The 15,081-nt window shown below is 40.3% G+C and overlaps 1 protein-coding gene across 2 annotated transcripts in view; it reads left to right on the top strand.

Moving 5' to 3' along the window:
• Positions 1–204: 204 nt before the first annotated feature.
• The window catches only part of MBNL3 (muscleblind like splicing regulator 3), a 117,866-nt gene continuing 102,989 nt past the window's right edge, over positions 205–15,081 (top strand). Inside the window, exon 1 of one of the 2 annotated variants that reach the window (XM_032757631.2) lies at positions 205–422. The gene's annotated coding sequence lies outside the window, so the exon portion shown is untranslated. Of the gene's footprint in view, positions 423–1,241; positions 1,378–15,081 lie in introns of those variants that run through there. The other variant, XM_032757629.2, reaches the window with a different exon arrangement.

Here is a 15,081-nt window from a genome sequence, read left to right as displayed (position 1 = left end):
CCACCCCACCCCCGCCTCTGGGGATGTGTGCCTGCTCCGTTTGTTTTCGCTTTTGTAAAATCTGAGCGTTATGATTTGTCCCCCTTTCCCTTCCTAATGAAATGACAAAGGGTCTGTGCAGCGGGGGCTGGGCCGCTGGGTTTGGGGGCGAGGCGCCACACCCCCTGAGAATAAAGCCCGCGCTGCGCTCTCGGAGAACCAGGCACGAGTGAGCAAACCACACAAAGAATATATTTCGCGACGAAACAGCGCCCTACAGGAAGAAAGTGCCCGCACTCGGAGCGTGAGCCGCAGCGCGACTTTTTGGCGCTCTTTGGGAGCAGCGAGAGAGAGGCGGAGGCCAGAAAGTCCGGCGTGGGCGCGGGAGCTGGGGCGGCTCTTGGCCGCATTCCCGCCCGTCCCGCAGCGGCGTGCGGAGCCAGGTGAGGTTGGCGGCGGCGCCGCGCTACCTGGCCGGGCGGGGCGGGGCCGGGCGGCCGCGTGCGCCGCTTCCGAGTCCGGCGCTCCGGCGCGGCTCCGCTGGCCGGCGGAGTTTCGCGGGAGTTTCCGTTTTGGCGCCTAAAGCCCCTCGCTGGCGCCGTTTCCCTCCGCGTGCCGCGTGTGTCCGGCGCGGGACGCACGGAGGCGCGGCCCCGGCCCGGGCTGCCCGGGGTCGGCGGGGCTGCGCGAGGGGACGTCTGGCGTCCGGCGGAGGGCACTGGCCTGGGAGGAGGGCACGCCTTTGGCAAAGGACGGGCGGGTTTGGGACCGGGGTTGCTATGGTAGCTGCGAGCCCGGGCGGGAGCCCCACGCCCGGCCTCCGCGAGGGAGCTGGGGCGCTCCGAGGTGTGCTCCGAGTGGACTGAACCAAGAGCCTGGGAGGAGCGGGTAGGGCCGGCCCGTGGCCTTGTCCCCTCCTCCCACAGCCCGCCGGCCGGCCCCGGGAAGGGGCCCCGAGGAGCCCAGAAAAGAAAGTATTCTGGCCCCTGGAACCGAAAGGAGTCTTGCAAAAAGCACGAAGGGGTCAAGGGGGCAGAAGGGAGAGGGGGAACCGTCGCCTCCGTCCGAGAGTCCGCGTGCGCGTGTCTGTAGACTTGACATTTTATACCCCAGAGCGGCCGACTTGGAGCCGGGTTGCAAGTCCCAGCCCTGAAGTTCTGGAGGTGGGGCGGGCTTTAATTTGCTTATATCTAATGATTTCAGGAACCTCGCTTTAAAATGGCGGCATTCAGTATGCACCCCTGCTAAAGGCTCTCCCGGCACCGGGGCCACCTCGCGCAGCGCTGCTTTTGCTTCTGCCGCTAACAGATGGCATGTGCCGCTGTCGCTGCCGCTGCCCCTGCTGCTGCCGCTGAGAGCGGGGCCCCTTAGCCTCTGGGTTTGCGCTAGCAGCGTAAGGTAAGGCTGGAGATGAATTGGGATTTGTAAGAAGGCTGCCTTCCTAGGACGCCGAGGAAATAATGCCTTTTAAACTTCATTTTACAAAATAGCAAATAGAAGGAAAAGTCATCCTGCAACTTTGTTGCAATTTTAGAGCTTTGACCGTTTTCCTCCTCCTTTCCTCCTCCTTTTTCTTCTTTCTCTTCCTCCTCCTCTTCTCTTCCTCCTCCCCTTCCTTCCTTCTTTCTTTTTTTTCTACTTTCTTCTATCTTTTTAATTTAAAGGAACTTCTTGCATGGCATATCATCAGCAAATGCTTTTTAACAACTAATTTCCCCATTTTCACGCGATATCGTGAGCAGTGCCACAGTTTCCTTGCAGAACCTTGTCTCTTCCTGCCCTGAGTCAACACATTTGGGCAGCTCGCTTTTACTACTGGGGTTTGAAGGGTATGAGAGTAGATTTTAGGAGACTATTAAAAAGGGAACTTTAGTTTTTAACACTCACACAATAAGCTTTTATGGTAAGAAAACGAAATTAAACCCAGACAAGTAATGAAAGTTGACATTTAAGTGATTCATTGTTGTAGTTTCGTAATTAGGGTAATAGACCTACTGTGTGTTTTTCTGAGCACTCTAGCTAGCTAGATGATAGATGATAGATAAAACAAATTAATTGTGGCTCTAATTAAAGTAATATATTTTAAAGGAGTTATTTTATCCTAGATGTTCTTACGTCGTTTGTAAATTGATCTGGGATCCCCACAGCCTCTCCGTATTCGTGGGTAGACTTCATGGGAAAGAATCAATTAAAACAAAACTTGCAAGATTTAATTTTGAAATGATTGGTATTAATTTTTTTATTAAGCGGACTCCCTGCTTTAGTGAATAAACGTTTGGGTGATTACTGATATAATGTTTGGAAAACAGATTGTTGGTATGTGGGAATGACTAAACATCCATGCTTGATACAATTTATCTGAATTTTGTTTTGTTTTGTTTCCCCCTCCAGTGAAAGGTAAATAGACAATGAGGCTTATCAGACACCTTGGATTTTTCCTGATTATATTCCCATCTTCTCCTTGGCCCATGAAAATCTAATCCTGAATGTTTAACTACTTTTTAAAGTAATTTTTAACTTGTTTCTAATGTGCGATACTTTTGGGGGATGCTTTCATATTTACCAACACTTCTTCAAATATAGCCTAAAATGGGCTTCTGCCCACAGCTCAGCTGATAATATTCTATCGCTGTTTACTCCTTCTCCCAAAGCGGTAGAAACTACTTGGTTGGCAGAGGCTCTGCTACTAAATTTAGCAAGTGTGTGGAAAGGGAGAAAAATATTGTTTTGCCCTTATTAAAGCATGGTGCAGTTTTCTGCCCAGGTGCTGTAGTCTACCTAGAAACAAACAATCAAACTGTTTACAATGGAATTACTATACAACAAATTTTCAGCAGTTTTTCATATTATTCTTGAAAGAAGTATGTGGGGCAATTCATTGCTTCATGTCTAAAATGAGAGTTCCTGCAGGTAGAGCAATAAACACTTGCATTTTGGTAAAGGGAGGATGAGAAAAAGCAACTTCTCCCATTTTTAGTGATTATGGACTTAGACCCCAGTTCAGTACTGTTTGCTTCCGGATATGCTGCCTTGCTGCTAAAAGACCTCGGACCAAATGCATCCTTAAAAAAAAGAAAGAAAGGAAGAAAGAAAAGTGAAAATACTAAACCTTGAGGCCAGAATAGACAAGCTAAACTGGTGTCAGAGAAATTAGGGGGAAATTTTGCCAGTTAACCTTCTGCTGCCTCATACAGTGATGAGATTGGAGACCTTATATGAAAACATAAGTGAAGGAGTTTGTAAAAAAAAAAATGTTTTGAGAGATAATTGATATAGTGTTGGGCTAGAGGTGGTGACTGCATGTTTTGCTCTACTTCTAAGAGCTACTTCATTTCTCTAATTTCCTTTGCTACTTTAAGCAATCGTAATGACTCCCAGGACTATTATAAAGTACCTTTTTTTTCTCAACTGTCCACTTCAGGCATTTCACAACAGCTGCTTTTTATGATTATGAGCTGGTAGCAAAGTACCTTTGGTATTCTCTTGCACCACCCTCTACCTGGATAATGCTTTGCACAAACTAGGTGCTTAATAAATGTTACATTAAAAAGAAAAATGAATAGCTTATAAACTCACAGCGGAATAGATTTTGGGTGCAGCTTTTAATTTAAACGGAAGGCATTTTTGTGCACTCAGAAGAACCTAAACTTATTCAAAGAAGATTAGAATGTACATTCCCCTAGTTGTCTGCATTGTATTTGCTTCTAAAGGGTTCTCTTGCCTCTCATTGTACTTCCAGGCACTTGTATACTTCATGCTTTTGACCAGTAGGTGTATTATTATCTCTGCAGCTTCACTGTGATACTTCCCAGTATCACAGCAGTTTGGGAATAAAAAAGGTTTTGTCTTTTGAGTGATTGTATAGTAACACACATGCTGGAACAGTGACAGTCTCTTGACTGTTGTGCAGATGTTGACAGTATAGTTTAGTACAGTTTTGTTCTCCACCCAGCTGCCTTTATGTGTGAGGGAGGAGGGGAGGGAATGGAGTGAGAAGCTCTAAAATGATGAAGATTTCTGTTGATAACATTTTACTTTTATTCTACTTATAGTACAATAAATTCAGGAAGGTGGCAGAATTTTTCTGTTTTCAAATAAATAATGTTGCCTGATAGGCTTACAAACAGGGATTGGGGCATAGCTGACAGTACATAAGTTATAGTACATTTTTGACAAGTAATTTCATCCTGTAATTAAAGTTAGATAATGGTCACTGCCATGTTAACACTATCAAGTGTCTGTAAGAGCATGAAGGCTACACTCACCTTTACTTCGTCAAGGTTCTTCCATGCTGGTGAGTTTTCTTATGACGTTGTCTACTAGGCGAAACAGATGGATTTTTCCTCATTCAAATGTGTGTGATATCAAGAAAATAGAAATCAGAAGTTGTGTTTGTGGGATTTTTCTGCCTTTCTCTAGGTGTGATTTAGCTCTCACTTCAAATGTAGGAAGAAACGTGAGCCTCAGCTAAAATGAGATGGACACTTTTCCTGAAAGAGAAGAAACTGTGTCTGGGAGCAAGTTGTTTAATTGTCAATTAACCAACCAGCAAACAAACATAAATTATAACTGAAAGAAAGCAATTAGATCTTTAATAATGTGGGCTTTTAGGTCTTAAGGATACCAGATGGTTCCATGACATTCTGTTCTTCCTAAATGGTTATCTATTGCCTCAAGATAGCCAAATGACAGTGTTGGGAAGGCAACTTTGAGAATTAGGATAAATAAGGTATCAGTTGTCTTAATGGATGTTAATAACATCCACATGACCTGAAACGGATAAGAAAATATTTTTTTCAGATCATTGTAGTAAAAATGCATTATTAACTCATCATTTAGATCGGCTTGGTATTAGATTGAGTGACATTGTTTTTAAGAGATTGATGGAGAAAACAATACAATCTGGGAAGTAGGACCTTATCATTTTTATTTGAGAAATAACGGGACTTCCAAATTGCCTGGGCACGCAAACACACACGTACGTGAGTGTGCAAATTAGTGGTCAGTTCAAAACAATGTATACAGATGTGCGTTGCTTTCTCACTGGAAGATTATAGAAAAATATCTATTTTTACAGCATTCCTCCAATTCTAAGAATGAAAGAAAAAAGGTTCACTGTAAACTATAATAAATACTTGATATAGTGATGTCGCTCTGAGGCTCAGGAAAAGAGCCAGGGCTCTGAATGTTCAACTCCAGGCAGTTAACTTTCAGAAAAAAAAAAAAAAAAAAAAAAGATGGTTTGCTCAGAACTCAAGAGGAAGCAAGAATAAAAGGAGGCTTGATTTAAGTGTGTGTGTGTGTGTGTGTGTGTGTGTGTGTGTGTGTATTCTCCCTTTGTATGTGTATGGTGATTTTCAGGAAGCCCAAGCATAGGACTCAATTTGACATGCTTCCTAAAATATTATGTCAACTCTCAAGTTTTACTTGCATCAGCATGAAGTTGGCTCATGAGGAAAAGGAATGATTTGTTTTCTGATTTGAGGCAGGAGTTTGTTTTGTGCCCAGACAGTGAGTGAACTTGAAGGGCTTAGAAATAAAGGGCCTCCCATTGAGAAAAGGCAACCTGGACAGAAATGCAGGGGGTTGGCAGTAGAGACTAGAGGTCATTTGATCTCTTTAAGCCATGAGAGCATCCTGGAGTCTGATAGTTGGCTGGATTTTGTTTTCCATTTAGGATCATTCAAATTAGCTTAAAATTGTCCACATTGGATTCTTGAATCCTGAGCTTCTTGGCATTGCCTTCAACTGGTGTGGAAAATTAAGAAAGGTTTCTTCAGGCTTACTCAGGTTTCCTTGAATGTACCAGTAACTATTCATTAAGCAGAGGTTATTGGGTCTCTTTACCTCATATCCCTAATGCCTGATAAATAGTAGGTTCTCAGTAAAAGTTTGTTAAATAAATGAAAGACTAATCTTTCTAACTTGTTTTTGCACATTACGAACATTCTTCCTTGTAGCATTACTTCTGTTTTTTATTGACAAAATAAAAATCAACACCAATAAGCAGACTGAACACTAGATTGAATGACTGTTCTGCTAGAGGCCACAGTAGCAACTCAAGTCCAGGGAGATGCAAGCAATGCCAGCTTTGGGGCTGAGACCTTGAGGACTGGCCTGAAAGCCAGCTACTACTTTTCTTTCACCTGTAGTTGCATTTAGAATACCTCCCCCACATTCCAGGGATATCAGTCTTCATTACAAAGAAATGTTTACATAGAAACAGTTCTTTAACTGTTTCACCAGATTAAAAAAAAAAAAAAAATCGGAAATACTGTGACTCTGATGCCTCCTGTCATGTATAGTTTAGGAAGTGATGAAGTTACAGACAAAATCCAAAAAAGGACCCTGGGAGCTGTCTCATTTTCAGTCAGATGTTGATTGCCCATTTAGAGGCTGGATTTGCATAGGTTTTTACTTACCAAGATACAGGTATGAATAGCGCCTCTTTTTATTGTGTCCAGAAAGCAAAGTCCACACAGTAGAAGAGACAAGAGCTGTCATTTCAGATCCACCACAATCATCTTTTGTGCCCAGAGGATAATCAGTCTTTAGGTTCAGCGCTTGCAGTTTCTCCTTATGTGGCAGTACAAAGTAACCAAACGAGGTTATGTTGGAGAGTGGCATGGGAGGGGTGGTCTATTAGCAAAATGAGAGAGTGAAAGAACCAGAGAGCTTACATTTCACCTTTCGTTTTGTAGTACTCAGCTTCTACACAGGAAAGCAAAACAACACAAAACAAAAGCACCCTGTAGAATATTAACTGGACATGTATCTCATGAAATAATTCCTTACTTAATTTACCAATGGGGAAAATGAGATTGTCACAATATATAATATTAAGGTGGTTGCTTTAAGGTTGGATTCATATACTATACACTGGTTTTTCTGAGTTCCATTTAAAATATGTAATGACAAATTCAACAAGACCCATGGCACAGAGGTGGGGATCACATTTAACCTCAGTACCCAAGTGAAGAGTTTGTATTCGTCCTCTGAAAAGTAGGCGCTTGATAATGGCCCGGTTGGGGGTGCTGTTTTGTTAAAGGGTACATTGATATTTTAAAATTTGTTTGCAGTCTGTGATCCATGAGGATCCCGAAGAAAGGATAGGGGCATTTCTTTCAGAAGTGATTTTGAGAAAAAATTAAACTCCCAACTCCTTTATGTCAGCATTTTCCCCCAAGTAATTGGACAACATGAAGAGAAACCTTATTAGCTCACCCAGATATATGAAGTGAAACATAGTACATGTTATAGAGTTACATTTTATATTTAAGGACTTCCAAATAAAATCATTAGGGTGGGACTGGGGTACCATGCCTGTGTAATCTGATATGTTTCATGAATGCCTATAGCAGCGGCCTCAGCTGCAGACAGAGGCTGTGTCAATATGCACTCTGCTTGCTTTCTGAAGCCAGGGTCAAGGCCAGACTCAGATTGACAGGCTCCTCAAGGGAGGGCCTTTTTTGAGAAAGACCTTGGATTTTGGCGGGACTTTTTTGTGGTGTACTTTATATGTTTACATTTATTAAATTAACATTGTAATGCAAATGAAAATATAGGGTCAAAATACATAACCTGGTCTGGAGATAGTGTTAAGCATCTGCATCTGAGGCAATTTGTGAATTTGAGGCCTTAGGTAAATGGTCATCACGACATTTAGACATGACATCAGAACCGGGGAGGAGACCAGTATGAGCAGTGAAGGGCTCCATGTCTGCCTCTAAACTTAAGTTCAGGGTAGGTCCCACTCGCCATAGAAGATGAGTTGAAAATCAGTGTTACCCATCTAAATGAGGAGGAAGGGCTAAAGCCTGTGGATTGACCAGAGGGAGGGTCTGGGAGTTCTTTTTACAAATTTATATGTATATTTTTAATTGACACTTAATAATTGTAATATTTATGGGGTAGAGTGTGATATTTCAATACATGCATACAATGTGTAATGATCAAATCAGGGTATTTAGCATATCCATCACCTCAAACATTTGTCATTTCTTTGTGTTGGGAACTTTCAAAATCCTCTCTTCTAGCTATTTGAAAACATAAACTGTTATTATCGTCACTCCACAGTGCTGTAAAACACTACAGTTTATTCCTCTTATGTAGCTATAGTTTTGTGTCCATTAACCAGCCTTTGGCTATTCCCCAACCCCCACCCTTCCCAGGCTCTAGTTACCACTGTTTTACTCACTGCTTCTATGAGATCAACTCTTTCAGCTTCCACATATGAGTGAGAACATGCAGTATTTGTATTTCTGTGCCTGGTTTATTTCATGTAACATAATGTCCTCCAGGTTCATCCATGTTTTGGTGGGACATTTGACTGACTCGCAAGTTGCCCCTCTACCCCATATTTAATAACCTGGTTTTGCTGGGGAATTCATATAGATACACTGAGATTCAGTGCAGCAACAATACCAGGGCAGAATGCTTTTGCTTTCTTACTGAAACTACCCCTCCAAAGCTCTGTTGTGATTGAAAAGTTGATAGGCTAGAAAGATGTGTCCTAAGGCTTGGCATTTCACAGAGCTGAAAAAAAGACGAGACTACCTCCATATTTTATGAAGAGTGTGATCATCATCATCATCATCATATCATCATAAAAGGATCTAAAATGTGATTTGATTTAGAGAACTCTCATACATGCACATACTTTGAACTTGCACAAGTCATTTTGTGGGATGACGATGATGATGATGAGAGAAACTCTAAGAAGCTAGATTTCTGGGATATTGTAGTCTCCAGCTCTGTCATTTACTAATCAGGCACATGAAAATTGTGGTTCTGAATATTTATCCTAAATTAACAGGAAACAGCTAGGCAACCTAAGATCTGATTTTAAATGCTTTTACAAATGTGGGCTTTTATTCCAATATTCATTAAAATGCAGTGGTTCAAGTGACTGAATCTGTAACCTGTGTTAAGTGAATGTTTTTTGGATAAAAGTTACATTTTTCACTTTCATGCCTAGATCATATAATAGGCCTCCTTGTTGCCTTGTGTCTATCCCCAAAGAAATCTCTGTAATATTTTTAGCCATCTAAGAAAACAGTTCAGACAGAGGCACTCAGAAACGGTGACAAGCAATGACAGGAAATGCTGGTTGCACTGGGCTCCTTCATAACTTAGTGAGGCCGCAGCTGGCTGATTTGCTTTTAACTTCCTGTTTGGGGGCTATTTGAGTCAGAAGTAGCTGTGTTTTCCATATAGAGTTTTTTTTTTCTTTATTCTGTAAGGCCACAATAAATCTGTCACTGGGCTGCATGTTTTGTATATTTTATGAACTGTATCATGTGGTTTGAGTTTAATTTGGAAGGCAGTGCTTTTACAATCAAGGTCCCTCCCCCCCACACGTGCAGCTTTGTGGTCTGGGATTGCATGGGCCTTCGAAAGTTTATGGCTTTATTTACACAATAGTGATTGCTGAGGAGGGCATTTCCTGCCAGCTAATGACTGGTTGGAAGGACCAACAGTCCAAATCCACGGAGAGAGGACCATTCATTAAATGCCAGGAAGCGACCAGGCTGCTTTTCTCATGAAGCAGTGGGGAGAAAGTGAAACCACATTCTGCCCTTTGAAGAGCCCAGAGCACCATGGGCAGAGCTGGGTATGGATGTGGTGCCTCCTCATCCATATGGAGAATGGAGCTGCTTTTCCTAACAGGGACAAACTACTTCTTTCCCATAGGTTGCCAAATCGGGCCTTTGATGGGAGGGCATTTCCTATAGGTCGATGGTCCAATAGAGACTGGCCAAATAAAGTTGAGGGCCCTGAACTTGCCATTAACGTCTGCCAGATAATTCTTAACTCAGAGGTGTTACAGCTACTTGAAAACCTTTAAGATCACATGATTGAGTTTCCTAATTGGTTGAATAACTGATCATTAGTAAAGTGCACAAAAACTTGGAAAGGAATGGAAAGAATGGTTTGTTTTCAGGGTCGGTTTAGCAGGTTACAGATATTTTACTTTGATCTCCTAATATAATGAAGGTAAATAATATACATGAAGAGTGCTTTGCCTTTTGTGGAAGTACCATTGAGAGCTGTAATAGTAATTTAACCCATGACATTTCCAGGAAACAGTTTTGTCTTCAGTATAATTCTTGCCTGCTATAAAGCAGCTGAGGTGTGAAGAGTTTGGCATTGATTTAGAGCAAAAACAGAATAAGATCGAGGCTGGGTTCACATCCAGGAATCCCTGACTTCCTGGCCTGCCCTTCACTCCCTTAGCTTCCTAAGCCTTCAATTTGCTAAAAAGTTAAATGTTTATAAAAGACAAACATCTGTTCTGAGTTCTTTGGTAGGTACCTCCATATAAAGGAGGCTATGTGACAGCGCCCCCCACCCCCAACTCCCCTGACTCCATGACTTGGCTTGGTCCTTTATCTTGAAATTTAAATTTCTTTCATATCTTCCAAATTTGGTGGGGGGATGGCAGGGGTGGGCTGAATCTCTGAAATAGAGGCAATCACTGATGGCCAGACACCTGCATTTCTTCATAGGATTGAGTAATCTGTTACATGCAGAACAAACCAAATATTAAGTTTCATTTTTGAGTCTGGCAAATGTCATTACATGCTTTTTAAATATTCAGTAATCCAGGGATTGCTGGTCATTACCAGTTCACAAAAGTGAAAGGGTTTTCTGAAGTTTAAAATGTTCCACAAATAAACCATATACTCATTACTGTTGTTATTATTAGATGATGCCCAGAGCAGATTTATAAACAAAAAAGTGGCTGATGAACGAAAAAATATATATTTCAAAATATGATTTTAATTTTTGAACATTTTTGAGTTTGAATGTTAAGATACACTAAAATTTTGAAAGCTCAGATGAAAGACCGTATTCGATTTAGAAACTGGTTTGGACTAAGAACAAACGACGTTTTTTGTAAGTAGATTGGCCTGAATATTTACAAACATTTACAATTAGCAACACAGCTGTATGTATGTATGTATGGGTTTATTTATTTATTTTTATTTTTGGAGTTGAAGTCTCACTCTTTCGCCCAGGCTAGAGTGCAGTGGTACAATCTCAGCTTACTGCAACCTCTGCCTCCTAGGTTCAAGCGATTCTCCTGCCTCAGCCTCCCAAGTAGCTGGAATTATGGACACCCACCACCATACCATGCTAATTTTTGTATTTTTAGTAGAGATGGGGTTTCACGGCCAGGCTAGTCTTGAACTCCTGCCTCAGGTGATCTGCCTGCCTTGGCCTCCCAAAGTGCTGGGATTACAGGCGTGAGCCACTGTGCCGGGCCTGGACATTATTATTTTGTTTAGCAAAACCTTTCTTTATAGGTAATCTAAAATACATATTTCAAGCTGGTTCAGGTTCAGTTATCACAATCTGAACTAGTGGTGTCAAAATTAATATAGGTTTACTCTACTGTATTTGGAGCCAACAGCGTTACCTTGTGGTATTAGAAAAGCCTATTTATTCTATCATTATAATTTTCAAGTGGTAGGCAACAACTCATTAGTGCATAATGAAATCCATTTAGTAGGTTGTGACTAGCATTTCTATTAAACAGAATTGCATTAAATACACAGTAAGAAAATATCAACATGTGTCATGTAGTAAGATTAGATATTTTGGGTGAGACTGTTATTTCAAATCCATGCACATATTACTGAGTTAGGATGTAAAGTGTGTTTCTTACTATTTGTTGCTGTCAGAAAGGTTTAAAAGTCAGTGTTTTAGTGGATGTTATTTCTGTGTCAGAAATATTTTTCCTCTCTTTTTTGAAGGGAAGATGGTCAAGGGATGCTGAGGGCTTTCGTGATAGCATACCTAGTGCTGTTGGTTCAGTACCCTGATAGTTATGTGTCTGCTTTTCAAACTGAACAGTAAGATATTGCTATAGATGTGCTGTAAGATTTAATGTCCAAGGTATTTTGCAATCCTGAAGGCAGAAACTTTATATATTATGTATTTACTAAGTGGTATTGCTAGAACATTAGGACACTGAAAATAAAACTATCTGGGACCAAAAGCCAAAAAAGGATGTTTAACAACGACAACAACAACAAAATGACAACTAAAAATCTTGGGACAATTGGGTGTGAGGTGCCTCAAATGGCAAAAGAATTATCCAAAAATTTTAAATGTTGGAAGAAAATCAAGCTCATTTTACCGAGTTAAATATAAGTTAAAGGGCTCAAAAATTGTTTTTGATTTTCATAAATCAACAATGGTCATAGCAAGAGAGAATGTGTTTGCAAGAAGAAAACAAGCTGATTCATAAATAAATATAAATGTTTATGCTGGAAAAAAAACCTGTGGGTGTCTATTTTTTCTGCGGTGAACAAAGGCACACTTAAAAATGAATTTTAAAATTGTAGATGAGGCATAAGCTGAAAGTCTGTTAAATATACCTAAAATATGCAGGAAATCAACATGACACATGGATACATATGTAACAAACCTGCACATTGTGCACATGTACCCTAAAACCCTAAAGTATAATAAAAAAAAAGAAAAAAAATATACCTAAAATATTAATGGGAATGATTACAGAAATAAAGAAGAAAATAGCCACATAGTCTTTCCAATCACTTTTTTTGTACTAATGAGTATTGAGCCTAGTAGTAGGAAAAAATAAGATTTACTCACACGAACAGATAGGAGATTAACTACTGAATGCAACCCATTAGGAGAAGTCTGGCCTTAGAAGTCTGGCCAATTTGTGCATATTCCTTAGAATTAAATAATTGTCAGGGGGAGGAAAATATTGCCTTCTGGGGGTACTATTGCATCTCCAGTAGGATCATGAGGAGTTTGTCTTCACCCTCATCTCTCCTGCAGTTCCCTCCCGTTGTCATTAAATCTCTTTCTGCCTGGGACATATTGAATTCATTCCCAAAGATCTCTTCCTGTGGACATCCTTCAGAGCCTTAAAGCACTGTTGCTTCCTCAACTTTGCGACTTGACATGCAATTAGGCTTTATAGATATTTAAATGTTAAACTGGAGTTACTGCTCTGAAAATGTAATGTCAGCTTCTTAGGAGTTAGTGACTAAACTCTGTCATTGTGAGTTTGTATCTCCCTCCTCAGATATAGTACATTTAAAGATTAAGAACAGAAAAAGACACATCTACTGATTGGGTAATTAGCAATCAATTTATGAAATGAGATGTAAAACAAATTAAGGACCATAATAAAGGGTTACATCATCACCAACAAAACCCGTTATATACATTATTCTGTTTATGATGATAAAAACTAAAAAATGTTAAAGGGTGAAATTGCATACATGCTCTGATCCTGAGAGTTAAAGGTTTTAATTCTTTCTTATTCTGATGTTAAAGCTTTTTAGAAAGCAGTAATACATATTTTGGGGGGTTATAGGATACCTTTGCCTATAAGCATCTGTTTCACTGTAAACATTTACAGAGTAGTATAGAGTCGGTTGAATAAGGTGTGAGGGGTTTGAGTGTGAGTTATTCAGGATTTTCAGCTGTAACAAGCATGTAGTTGACTGTTTTAGGCAAACAAAATTAGTCATTGTTTTGGGTGTCAGCTACCTTTTTCACGTTAGCCTTCTGGAATTTTTTGTTATGGGATGCTTGACAAATTAATAGTGATAAGCAAAAGCTCTGTGAGAAGGAGTGCTCAAGCCAACTAAACACCAACTTACCATTCATTTCATGCAGCATTCTAACTTTCATCAGGCTGTCTGGGAAATATTATGACGTGTTATGTAATATTACATTTGAAACTTTAAGGTATACATGGAACTCAAGCCCTTTAACAGGTGAGTTTGTTTTGTTTATTGTAAGTGGAAATTTCCTTCAGTAGGCAATGAGACTGTCAAGGCAAACTTTCTTGTAAAATGGAGGAGGAGGAAGGAAGGAGAGAAAGAACTGCACGATTTCCTAACATTTTGTTTGGGGAATTCGTTATACCACATTCCTCATTTTCATGAAATGCAAAAGAAGGTTGAAATATTGTATTGCTGTTAGCAGAGTTTTCCCTAAACTAGTAAGTGAGGGAAACCCCTTGTTCCCAAGAATTGCAACCATTAGCACTCTCAGGAAGCCTGCAATGATTTGGACATAAGGAAAACAAAGTGTATACACCTTCTGTGTACTCACAACATTTTTAAAAAAGTAAAAATAAATACAATCATGTTGAAAAAAAAAAACACTTGATCATCTTGGATCCAGGAGAGGAGCTCTGGCTCATATTATTCCTCATGTTGGATAATCATTAAAACAGAAGAAAATAAAACCCTCTTGAAATGGCAGGTTTTTTAAGTGAAAATAAGTAGGGTTTCCTTGGATCCCTATAAGGAGACCCTTGTGAAGCATGCATCCAGACTTCTGAGACTTTATACTTTTTGCTTTCTAGAGCAGGAAAGACTTAAGAGATAGGAAGTCAGAAAATACAGTAAAAATCTATGGGTTCTGTGCTGTTAAGGGTCCCTTTCTGATTGGCTTGGTGTGAATAATGGTATAGAATTTAACCATGTAAGATGTTAGAGGCCTGAGACTTCCCCTGACATTTCCTTACGCTGGCAGGCCCAGGCAGTTTGACTTTGGCTCTTGTAGCACTTGGGTGGCAGGAGAAACAGTGTTTACAACCACCTTCACCTCCAGGAATGTATTATACTTTTAAATCAATCTTAGTATCTGTAGGCAGGAGTTTATATATAGGAATAAAATTTGAACCCCCATTTTCACACCCAATAAAAACGTCCTGTAATAGGTGTTTATTCAGAGTCAACTGACATTTATTGAACAATTACTGTGTGCCAGATGCTCTGCTAGGTACTTTCATTTTGTTATGACAGTTTTTTTAAGTTATGAAATACAGTTGGTTCTAGCCAGGCAAATACTCTCTTTGGCATCTAATAGATATCAGGCTAAAAATTGCATCCTCAAGTCCCTGCTCACTTTTTATATAAAACACATCCCCCAACACACAATCATTTCTTCTCTGTCTTGCTTCATCATTTGGGAACCATCTAATGGCCCATGGCCTGCCTCTTCCATCCATGAAGATATTTATTTCATTATAAATCAAGCCAACACTAATCTGTTACCCATCTTGATGTAACAAAAGGCTGCTTTCACTATTTGACGGATGGT

Source organism: Hylobates moloch, unplaced genomic scaffold, assembly GCF_009828535.3.
Source record: "Hylobates moloch isolate HMO894 unplaced genomic scaffold, HMol_V3 SCAFFOLD_7, whole genome shotgun sequence".
Classification (NCBI taxonomy): Eukaryota; Metazoa; Chordata; class Mammalia; order Primates; family Hylobatidae; genus Hylobates; species Hylobates moloch.
Note: the sequence above shows the minus strand (reverse complement) of the source record. Positions and strands in the feature narration are given on the sequence as shown.